Source organism: Meriones unguiculatus, chromosome 16 (genome assembly GCF_030254825.1).
Source record: "Meriones unguiculatus strain TT.TT164.6M chromosome 16, Bangor_MerUng_6.1, whole genome shotgun sequence".
NCBI classification, from domain to species: Eukaryota; Metazoa; Chordata; class Mammalia; order Rodentia; family Muridae; genus Meriones; species Meriones unguiculatus.
Window position 1 is genome coordinate 40,377,331 of NC_083363.1, and position 11,529 is coordinate 40,388,859.

Below are 11,529 nucleotides of genomic sequence, written 5' to 3' on the forward strand. Positions count from 1 at the left end.
CATGGATCAGTAGGATTAACATAATAAAAAAAATGGCCATCTTACCAAAAGCAATCTACAGATTCACTACAATCCCATCAAAATACCAACACAATTTTTCATAGACCTTAAAAGAACAATTCTAAACTTTGTCTGGGAAAAAAATAGTTAAAACAATCCTATACAATAATAGAACTTCTGGGGGTATTTTGATATCTGAGCTCAAGCTCTACTACAGAGTAATAGTAATAAAAACTGCATGGTACTGGCATAGATATAGACTGGTTAATCAATGGAATCTAATCAAAGACCCAGAAATAAACCCACACACCTAGGCACACCTGATTTTTGGCAAAGGAGGCAAAACCATACAATGGAATAAAGACAGTTTCTTCAACAAATGGTGCTGGCCTAACTCGATGTCTGCATATAGAAAAAAAATGTAAATAGATCCATATTAATCACCCTCAAGTCCAAGTAGATCAAAGACCTCAGCGTAAAACCAGATCCACTAAATCTGCTAGAGGAGAAAGTGGGTAAGAGCCTTGAATTGATTAGAAAGGGGACAAATCAGCAACTGGAGACAGAACACCAACAGCTCAGGCCCTAAGTTCTACAGTTAATAAATGGGACCTCATGACACTGAAAAGCTTCTGTAGAGCGAAGGGTCTCTGCTTCTTATGCCTTTGCTTTGTCTCTTCCTTCTGCTTCTTGGTCTTGTCCAATTCCACTGTGTTAATTTTTGATTTATCTTATTTTTATTTTATTATTATCCCTTAGAAACCTGTTTGTTTTTTTTTAAAAAAGATTTTATTTATTTGTTTATTTTATGTATTTGAATGTTCTATCTGCATGTATACCTGCATGGCAGAAGAGGGCATGAGATTCCCATATAGATGGTTATGAGCCACCATGTGATTACTGGGAATTGAAATCATGACCTCTGGAAGAGCAGACAGTGCTCTTAACCTCTGAGCCATTTCTCCAGCTCAGGCAAGAATGTATTTTCTTTTTTTTTTATTTTAATATATTTTTTTTATTTTTAAATAATTTTATACATTCACTTGTATCCCAGCTGTAGCTCTCTCCTTCTTTCCCTCCCAATCCTCCCCTTCCTCCCTCATCTCCTCCTTGCCTCCTTCCGAGTCCACTGAGGGGGGGGTGTCCTTCTTTCCTTCTGTCTGGCCCTAGCTTATCAGGTATCTTCAGGATGGTTGTAATGTCCTTATCTGTGGCCTCAAAAGGCTGCTCCTCCCTCAGCGGGGAGGGGAAGCTCATGAGTTCATGTCAGAAACAATTCCTGTCCTCCTTACTAGGGAACCCACTTGGATACTGAGCTACCATGGGCTATGTCTGATCAGGGGTTGTAGGTTATATCCATGCATGGACCTTGGTTGGATAAACAGTCTCATAGAAGACCCCTGTGCTCAGATATATTTGGACCTTGTGGGGATCCCTATCCCCTCTAGGATATACTAATTACTCCTTCCTTCATATGATTCCCTACACTCTGCCAAAGGTTTGGTTATGGGTCTCAGCATTGCTTTGATACACTGCTAGGTAGAGTCTTTCAGATGCTCTGTGGTAGGATACTGTCTTGTTACTTGCTTTCTCCTATTTCCAATGTCTATCCCCTTTGTCTTTCTAGATGAGGATTGATCATCTTACCCCTGGACCTCTTTCTTGTTTATCTTCTTTAGGTGTACATATTTTAGTATGTTTATCCTATCTTATAGGTCTATATAAGTGAGGATATACCATGTGTGTCTTTCTGCTTTTGGGATACCTCACTCAGGGTGATTTTTTTTCACCATTTGCCTGCAAAATTCATGATTTCCTTGTTTTTAATTGCTGAGTATTATTCCATTGTGTAAAAGTACCACAATTTCTGTATCTATTCCTCCGTTGATGGTCATCTGGGTTGTTTCCAGGTTCTGGCTATTATGAATAAAGTTGCTACAAACATGGTTGAGTCAGGCTGATCTCTTTGAGTTCGAGGCCAGCCTGTCCAGGACAGCCAAAGCTACATCGAGAAACCCTGTCTCGGAAAAGCAAAACCATGCCAAAACAAAATATTCTTTCTCTCAAGTTCCCCTATATACCCATCCTTATTCTTTTTTTGAATTCATGGCCTCTTTTTTCATTAATTGCTTTATAAAAAATGTATTCATCTTTATTGTTTTTTTTAAAATTACATGTATGCATTTGGATTTGTGCATGAGAACATGTGGCCAAGGAGGTCAGAAGAGGGTATCAAATCTGGAGCTGGAGACAGCCATTATGAGCCTCCAGTGTGGGTGCTGGGAGCTGAACTCTGGTCCTCCAGCTCCCAGTAAGCTTTAGTAGTAGCTCTTCTTCGTCTTCCTCCTCTTTCTTTTTTTTTGTTTTTTTTTTTTATCAATTACATTTTATTCATTCTGCATCCCCCCATAAGCCCCTCCCTCCTCCCATCCCAATCCCACCCTCCCTCCTCCCTCTGCTTGCATGCCACTCCCCAAGTCCACTAATAGGGGAGGTTCTCCTCTCCTTTCTGATCTTAGTCTGTCAGTTCACATCAAAAGTGGCTGTATTGTCCTCTACTGTGGCCCGGTAAGGCTGCTCCCCCCCCAGAGGGAGGTGATCAAAGAGCAGGCCAATCAGATTATGTCAGAGGCAGTCCCTCTTCACATTACTATGTAACCCAATTGGACTCTGAACTGCCCTGGGCTACATCTGTGCAGGGGTTCTAGGTTATCTCCATGAATAGTCCTTGGTTCTTTAAAGACTTGTTTACTTTCATTTTTATGAATGTGTGTTCCCTGAGTACAGGAGCCCACATAGGACAGAAGGTGTTGGATCACCTGGAGAGGAGGGCTGTGAGCAGACATATGGGTTCTGGGAACCAAATCCATGTTCTCTGCAAGAGCAGTGAGCCATCTCTCCAGCCCACACTAGGTTATGTTTTAAAAGTATAAAGCATAGATATGTGGATCACAGGGCAAGCCTTAGGGTTGATTCTCCTCTGCCTCCGTGTGGACCAGCTCAGGTTGTCAGTCCGTGCAAAGAGCCTCCACCTGCTGAGCCGTCTTGCCAGCCTTATACTAAATTCTTATCCTGCACTACAGAATCTTTAATGCTCATCCAATCCTTTCCTTAATGGCCTTATAGCATGAGATAAATTTCCTTATTATCCGTCAATCGGAGAAGACACAAGTGAGGTTCAGTCAAGAACTGTTTGGTAGGTGTCAGTCACCTGCTGCTGGGGCCTGTGGGCTTACCACTCCATGTTGTTTCTGCTTGGGCTGATTGTCTCGAGTCAGAGCAGGTGCTCTGCCCATCTGGGCATGATCTCATGATGGATGGGGAATGGTAAATACCTACCTACTACTCTCTTGGCATTTCAAATGAAATGTTCGAACAGCTCTGTTAAATCCGGTACAATATCCTTATCATTTAAGCATGATTCCCCCCCACTCGGGGGGGGAGGGTAGGTAGTATAGTCACAGGGTTTAGCTTTTAAAAGAGGAAAGAATCCGGAATGAAGAATCCACCCATCATTTATACCCCTCTCCACACATTTCATAATGTGATATTATCATTGTCTTGTTATCACTTATCCACAAGGTCCACAGCTGGGACGACCCCTCTTCTCCAGAAGCTTGATAGTACCTTAAAGTCAACATTTAAATTGATACCTTAGTTACTGACTTGGATGTTTCATTGTCAGTTGTAATTTGAATATTATGGTAATATATGATCAGAGGACAGAGATAGATAACGTCATCTTGGCCATGTCAGAATGAAGTTGCTACTAAAAAACTGAAAATGTGGCCAATGACACAAAATTTAAAATGTCTTCTATTAGGCCTTCTTTTTTCTAGATATGGGGCTTACCATCACTCCTCTCAGCGTTTATACCACAGCTCCAAATAATGGTATTTCTAGAAATATTTCTATTCATATATAATGAATACTTCTATTCGTTACAACATTGTTAGGAGAAATTGTAAATACAAATAAACTTTATGAAGCTAGTTTAGATAATATTTTAAACACATAATCATTCTGAAGCTAATGCTCTCCTTTTTAGTTTTGAATTATAAACCAACATCATAGGTTTATGGATATAGTCATCAAATATTTTTACAATGTTAGTGTCATAACACGTAAACTGGGGAATAAAAATATTAATGGCCCCAATAATCCAGAAGTTAATTTTTATTCTAAGTGCTCTAATGCTGTCTGGAAAATGTATTATCTCTCAGTGGAGACCCTGGATCCTTCTACCTGTAGTTCAGCCATTTTTAATAATTAAAATAAAATACCTTTAATGTCCAAAATGGCTGGGCTAGCAACTCCTGTCACTTCCAAACATCTGTCACATCTCCAGATGCTGGACGGTTGAAAGGGTAGGACAACAAGTACATTCTTTTTAAGGATACTCCTTGAAAGTCTCATGTAGCACGTGCCTCCCCTCCCCAACCTACTCATTCACCAGAACTTAGTCACATGATCACATCTAACTACAATGGTGACTGAGAAAAATGCCTTTTCTTTTTGGAGGGCACCATTTTTTTTTTTTTTATTGCTGATATACAGAGTTAAATCAATAAGAGGAGAGAATGAGGGACAAATAGCAGTTTATGTCACGTCTGTCTGACATCTAGTAATAAGCTTACACCTTTTCCTTCACCAACCCATAGACACACCACCAGCTACCCCTTCACTTCCACAAGGGAAGGGTAGCTTAAAGTCTCAACTGGTTAATACATGAGGAGAGCTTAGTGCATCAGAAGATGTGGATGACATAACTACCTCTGTCAGGTTTGGGAACGGCATCCTGTGCCCAGTACCACCATTCATTTCTGTTATACACAAGACAATGTTAGGGAGAGGAACTAGGTAACCGATCCACAGCCTCACTCACAAACAGGTGCAAGATGGAAACAGCACACCACGGAGTCACAGCGCTCATCAACTTTGAAGAGGTTTTGAGGCTTCCCTGCTCCCATGGTGGATTCAGTTCTTTGGTGAGCTTCTTCTGATAGTTACAGGTCTTCTGATAAAAAGAATTTTAATCATTTGGTTTCCATGGCCTTTGGCTTTTTCCTGTGGGGGTTCTCTTTGCCACTGTTCTGTCCACAACTATACATGAACCTCTTGGTAATAGGAAGCCACTGTACACAGGGAGGTCTGATTTCCCTCTTAGAAATGCCATCAGATGGAGCAGCACCACGAGTATGGTGGTGTCATAAATGGTGGAGAAAAGGCAAGTGTGTGGCAAGGTTCAAATACGCTCTTTCTAAAAGTCAGGCCAACTGGAAGTTTGGTCAGTGTGATGGTATTAACAGGTGGGAACTTTAAAAGATGATAAGGCCATGAGAGGTCCTCCATAAAAAAGGGATTATGTCCTATGTAGAAGAGGCTTCTCCCAGCATCTGGGCAAGCGTTGACTTGTCCTTCTGTCTGCTTTTCTGTGAGGGCATAGTCTTTTTCTCTTCTGGAGAACATAGCATGAAGGCACCACTTTGCCCAGAGAGAGCAGCTTTTAGCAGGAAGCTGAATCTGCTGGGCTCTCAGCTTCCTGATCTATGACAAAGTCGGTTCCCACTTGCCATAAAGTAACCATGGATGTGATTATAGCTCAGTTGGTAGAGTTCTTGCTCAGGACTCATGAAGCATAGGCTTGATCCCCAGCAGCACATAAAGGAGGCATGATGGGGCAGGCCTATGTTCCAGCACAAGTGAGATGGAGGTAAGAGGGTCAGAGGTCCAATGTAAGTTTTAGTTGCATAGTGAGCTCAAGGCCAGTCTGGCCTACACGAGACCCTGTCTCAAGATTAAGTAAGCAAGCAAGCAAGCAAGCAAGCAAACAAACAAGAGTCTGGTAATGTCTGAGAATGGAAAGTAGAGGCAGTGATGCTGAGACAGAGCCCTTGGTACAAAGCACAAAGACATGATTCTGAGAGTGGCTGATAAAATGAAAATGTGGAGGAACTGAAAAGATGACCAGAATATTTTTGACAGCCTTTTGAAGAATCCTAAATAAAAATATTTACTAAACTGAAAATTTAAAATTATCCACAATAAGAAAAAGTTGCTACTGTCTTTTTTGCATAAATGTAAAATGAAAGTAAAATTAGATTTAGTGTAATTTGAAGATTAAAGTCAAATGGAAAAGAGAAGCTCACGATTTCCTTAAAAAGCGATACAAGCATTTCCTCACTTTTCTCCCAGGTAAGATCTAAAGATTCAGTAACAGGGAAATTACTTCATCTCGGCAGACAAAGTGACAGGGCTGCCTCATGAAAATCTATTCACGGGAGCGTGTTTCCATCACTGTGAAGCAGGAACACGCCTCCGCCGAGGTTTTGCACTTAGCAATTCATCATGTCATGAGTTCCTGCTGGCGTAAAACTCCTGATTAAGATGAGCTGACAGCGGCAGGAATATGAAGTAATTCCCCTCTTCTCCCCTCTAAACAAGTCACATTCAGTATTTCTTTAAGGTCAAGTTCAACTGAAAATAAGACAGAGCTTATGTGTAGGAGTGCTTTAGCTGGGTCCTGAGGTAACACTATTCATAATTTTCTGAGGAAGCACTAGATTGATTTCCAAAGTGGTTGTGCAAGGTTACATTCCCATGAGCAATGGAAGAGGATTCCCCTTTCTCCACATCCTCTCCAGCATGCATCACCCCTTGAGTTTTTGATCTTAGCCATTTTTATGGGTGTGAGGTGAAATCTCAGGGTCATTGTGATTTGATTTCTTGAATGACTAAGGACATTGATCATTTTCTTTCATTTTTTAATTAAATTTTTATTTTTTATATTAATTACAGTTTATTCACTTTGAATCCCAGCTGAAGCCCCCTCCTTCATTCCCTCCCAATCCTACCCTCCCTCCCTCATCTCCTCTCATGCCCCTCTCCAAGTCCACTGATAGGGTAGGTCCTCATCCCCTTCCATCTGACTCTAGCTTATCAGGTCTCATCAGGACTGGATGAATTGTCTTCCTCTGTGGCCTGGCAAGCCTACTCCCCCCCTTGGTGGGGGGGCGGAGGTCAAAGAGCCAGCCACTGAGTTCATGTCAGAGACAGTCCCTGTTCTCCTTACTAAGGTACCCACTTGGAAACTGAGCTGCCATGGGCTACATCTGAGCAGTGGTTCTAGGTTATATCCATGAATAGTTGTTGGTTGGATTATCTGTCTCAGAAAAGACCTCTCTGCCCAGATATTTTGGTTCTGTTGCTCTCCTTGTGGAGCTCCTGTCATCTCCAGGTCTTACTATCTCCCCCTTCTTTCATAAGATTCCCTGTGCTCTTCCCAAAGTTTGGCTATGAGTCTCAGCATCTGCTTTGATATCCTGCTGGGTAGAGTCTTTCAGAGGCCCTCTGTGGTAGGCTCCTGTTCTGTTTCCTGTTTTCTCCTTCTTCCAATTTCCATCCTGTTTGTCTTTATGAGTGAGGGTTGATCATCTTACCCAGGGTCCTCCTTCTTGCTTAGCTTATTTAGGTGTACAGATGTTAGTATGTTTATACTATATTATATGTCTAGTATCCACTTAAAAGTGAGTATATAACATGTGTGTCTTTCTCCTTCTGGGATACCTCACTCAGGATGATCTTTTCTAGATCCCACCATTTGTCTGCAAATTTCATGATTTCCTTGCTTTAATTGCTGAGTAGTATTCCTTTGTGTAAATGTACCACACTTTCTGCATCCATTCCTCCGTTGAGGGACATCTGGGTTGTTTCCAGGTTCTGGCTATTATGAATAAAGCTGCTACAAACATGGTTGAACAAATGTCCTTGTTATGTACTTGAACATCATTTGGATTTATGCCTAGGAGTGGTATAGCTGGATATTGTTTTTCTGCCATTCTATATTCCTTTATTGAGAATTCTCTGTTTAGCTCTGTACCCCATTTTTTTTTTTAAATTGGATTACTTGGTTTGTTGGTGTTTAACTTCTTAAGTTCTTTATATATTCTGGATATTAGCCCTCTGTCAAATGTAAGGTTGTTGAAGATCTTTTCCCAGTCTGTAAGATGTTGTTTTGTTCTGATGACAGTGTCCTTTCATATAACCAAAAGATGCCCCACCATTCAATAAGGACATTTGCCCAATCATGTTTGTAGCATCTCTATTCATAATAGCCAGAATCTGGAAACAACCCAGATATCCCTCAACAGAAGATTGGATAGAGAAAGTGTGGCACATTTACACAATGGAATACTACTCAGCAATTAAAACAGGGAAATCATGAAATTTGCAGGCAAATGGGAATTAGAAAAGATCATCCTGAGTGAGGTAACCCTGAAGCAGAATGACACAAATGATATGTACTCATTTATAAGTGGCTATTAGCCACATAATATAGGATAAATATGCTAAAATCTGTAGTCTTAAAGAAGCTGAACAACAGGGAGGACCCTAGGGAAGATCTTTTATCCTCATTTAGAAGGGCAAACAGGATAGACATCAGAAGTAGGAGAAGACAAGGAACGGGACAGGAGCCTTCCTCATAGGACATCTGAAAGACTCTATCCACCAGGATATTGAAGAAAATACTGAGACTCATAGCCAAACTTTGGGCAGAGTGCTGGAATCCTTATGGAAGAAGAAGGATCTAGAAAGACCTGGAAGGCATAGGAACTCTACAAGGAGATCAACAGAGTCATAATACCTGGGCTCAGGGGGGCCTGCAGAGACTAGTACTCCAAATAAGAATCATGCATGGAGAGGACCTAGACCCCCTATTCTAAGGAAGCTCATTGTCTGCTCAATTTCCAAGTGGGTCCCCTAGTTAAGGGGTAAAGGGGTTGTCTCTGATATGAACTCAGTGGCAGGCTCTATGATCAACCCCTGCTAGGGGTGCAGCCTTTCCAGGCCACCTAGGAAGATAATGCAGCCAGCCTTGATGAGACCTGATAAACTAGGGTCAGATAGAAGGGGAGGAGATCCTCCCCAAGGAAAGGGCATAGAGGGAGAAGAGGGAGAGTGAGTGGGATTAGGAGGAGACAAGGGAGGGTGCTGCAGCGGTGATACAAAATTAATAAATTATAATAAATAAATATACAAATAAAATTAAAGAGGAAAAAAAATAAGACAGAGCTATAGCTATTTTGATTTTTACTAATAATGGGTGGGTGTTCTCAGCAGAGATCTTCTGACAGAACAGCAATGCCAACTTATCAAAATGTTTAAGAGATGAAAATTTCTGTCCAGACAAGAGATCCAGAAGATTTATGGCCCATCATAACCAGATTTTTCTTTTAGAATACAACAATAAGCCTAATGCTAGAACAGCAATTGCAGTGAAGGCTTGCTTTCATAAGTAGAACAGACAGTTCCCCTTCTATTCATAATTTTAGGTGTTTCTTTCCAACTGGCTTCAGTGTGTGTTAGAAAATATATGAGAAAAGCCAGTGGTCTTCATCTCAGTGCCAGCAGTTGGGATGATGTCTAGCAGTCTGTATTCAAAAGACCACGTGACTTCAACTAAAACTTCCATCATTGTAGTCACAACTACAATGTGAAAAAGTAACTTTTCAGTTGAGTCAAGAATCTCTCTGTGAAGATAGAGTCACTTTAACTGGTAGGTATCATAGCAAGACTCACACTGCCAGAACAAACCTTGCTTCAAAAGCACTGTGTAAGCCCAGGCTCTACTCTGTCCTAGGTTTAAAAATCTCTTTCTAAGCCTCAGTTTCCTAACCAGAAAAAGAGAAGTGGGGGAAATCAACTTCACTGTGTATTCAGGAAGATTGAAAGAATTTAAGACAGTAGTTGGTTTATAGTCATTGCTCGTAAGAGCATAAACTTTTATAGCCACTGCGGAACTCAGTGTGGTGACTCCTCAGGAAGCTGGGAATAGGTTTACCTCAAGATTCAGCTGTACAACTCTTGGACATATAGCCAAAGGACTCTACAGCCTATAACAGAGACACTTGCTCAGCCATATTTATTTCTTCTGTATTGCTGCTTGAAATAGGAAACCATCTGTATGTCCATATCCATATGTGGATGAATGGATAAAGAAAATGTAGTACATTTATACAATGGAATATCACTCAGTAGTTAAAAAACAGTACCATAAAATTCATAAGTAAGTGGATGGAACTAGAAATAAAATCCTCCTGAGTTAGGTAACTCACAGCCCCAAAGACAAACTTGGTATGTTTTTTTGTTTAAATGTGGATAGTAGCTGTTAATTCTTCTAGTAAGATGGATACAATCCATATAACTGCAGAGGCTAGTTATAAAGAAGATACTGAAGGGGAGGGAAGGATCTTCCTCAGAAATAGCGTAGACAGTTATGAGCAGACAGGGGCATTGGGAAATTCAAGTGGGGAGGAGAAGGGAAGAGGGAGAAACAGGAGGGAATATGGGAAGGGACACCTAAAACTAAGGGCCATTTGAGGGACTGAATGGAAACCTAATACTGTAGAAAGTTTCTTTTTTCTTTTTTTCTTTAGTGTGTGCTTTTTGAACCAAAGATTTTATTACTTTTTTTTGTTTATTTTTTTATTTTAATCACAGGTCATTCACTTGTATTCCAGCCATAGCCTCCTCCTTCTTTCCCTCCCAATCCCACCCTCCATCATCTCCTCCCTGCCCCCTTCCAAGTCCACTGATAAGGGAGGTCCTCCTCCCCTTCCATCTGATCCTAGCTTATCAGGTTATCTTCAGGACTGGCTGCAATGAAGTTTCATTTTTTTTATTGGGGAGTAGCATGTATGCAGAGGGAGGAGGGAGGGTGGGATTGGGAGGGGAGGAGGGAGGGGCTTATAGGGGGATGCAGAATGAATAAAGTGTAATTGAGGAAAAATTAAAAAAGGGGGAAAATAATTTAAGAACCTTAAATGACTTTCAAAAGTGGAGCAAAACATGGAGTTAGTCAATTTACATGGAGCATGTCTCGCCCCTGGGGGCAATGGTCTCCTGAACCTACTCAGACCTCGGACACCACCACTGCTAGTTCTAGAACTAATGCAAGATGTTCCAACGAGGGGGTTAAGGCTTCTCATAATATTTCCTATAAGCCCACACCTGTTTGTTTATATCCCCCATTTTTATTCATTATTAGCCAGATAGAGCCAAGTAATTGTGGTGATGATACTTGCTTTTTTGCCCAATGCTGGAATGCTAGTGAATTTAGGTATGCCCTGGTTACTCGCATGCCTCGCTGGGTGCCTGTGCCCATTGATGCCCCTCACGCTATGACTCTCTTCAGACAGAAAAGGGATCTTGGAACTACAGCCGCCACTGTTACTGCCATCTCATTGGCGGCTGTTGGAGCTACCACCATGGCATTAGCCATGAGTCATACTGTGCAGACTGCTCAGACCCTGAATAATCTTTTAGCCAATGTAGCTCATGCCTTAGATGTACAAAAAGGAATTAATGCTCAACTAAAAGGAGGCTTGCTGGTGTTCAATCAGAGGATTGACCTCGTGCAGGAGCAAATTGATACCCTATGGTAAATGGCTCAACCGGGCTGTCAATGAAAGTATGCTGGACTTTGTGTCACTAGCATACAACATGAGAATTTTTCCTGTGCTGCAAATC